General features: G+C 50.7%; 1 pseudogene; it reads left to right on the top strand.

The window, feature by feature from the left end:
* The first annotated feature begins 251 nt into the window (after positions 1–251).
* LOC124796776 lies at positions 252–369 on the top strand (annotated as a pseudogene).
* The last annotated feature ends 341 nt before the right edge of the window (positions 370–710 follow it).

The following is a 710-nucleotide window of genomic DNA, read 5'->3' as shown; positions in this document are numbered from 1 at the left end:
AAGGCACAAAAGAATTACAGACATCGGCTATGAGTGGACACTGATTTAAATCAATGGAAAAACTTAAAAATTTACACCGATCCGGGATTCGAAGTCGGATCTCCGGCTTACTCGGCGGATTTGCTGACCACTGCGCAATCCGGACACAGTGATTGTCGCAACTGCACAGACTACCCCAGCACGCCTCCTGTTAGACCCAAAATTTCATCTTATCCACTTACTAGGTAATGCCCCCCCCCCCCCCCCCCCATGGCAACGGCATTGCCGGAGTGGATACACCGGTTCCCGTCAGATCACCGAAGTTAAGCGCTGTCGGGCGTGGCTAGCATTTGGATGGGTGACCATACGGGCCGCCATGCGCTGTTGCCATTTTTCGGGGTGCACGGAGCCTCGTGATGCCAATTGAGGAGCTAATCGACCGAATAGTAGCAGCTCCGGTCAAAGAAAATCATCATAACGACCGGGACAGCGGTGTGCTGACCACATGCCCCTCCTATCCGCATCCTCATCTGAGGATGATACGGTGGTCGAATGGTCCCGATGGGCCACTTGTGACCTGAAGACGGAATGCTGCTATATGTAATGCCCCTTACCTATTATCCTCATCTTTTGTGTCTTGCTTCATAATGGTTCAAATGGCTCTGAGCACTATGGGACTCAACATCTGTGGTCATCAGTACCCTAGAACTTAGAACTACTTAAATCTAACT

This window comes from Schistocerca piceifrons, chromosome 4, assembly GCF_021461385.2.
Source record: "Schistocerca piceifrons isolate TAMUIC-IGC-003096 chromosome 4, iqSchPice1.1, whole genome shotgun sequence".
Classification (NCBI taxonomy): Eukaryota; Metazoa; Arthropoda; class Insecta; order Orthoptera; family Acrididae; genus Schistocerca; species Schistocerca piceifrons.
Note: the sequence above shows the minus strand (reverse complement) of the source record. Positions and strands in the feature narration are given on the sequence as shown.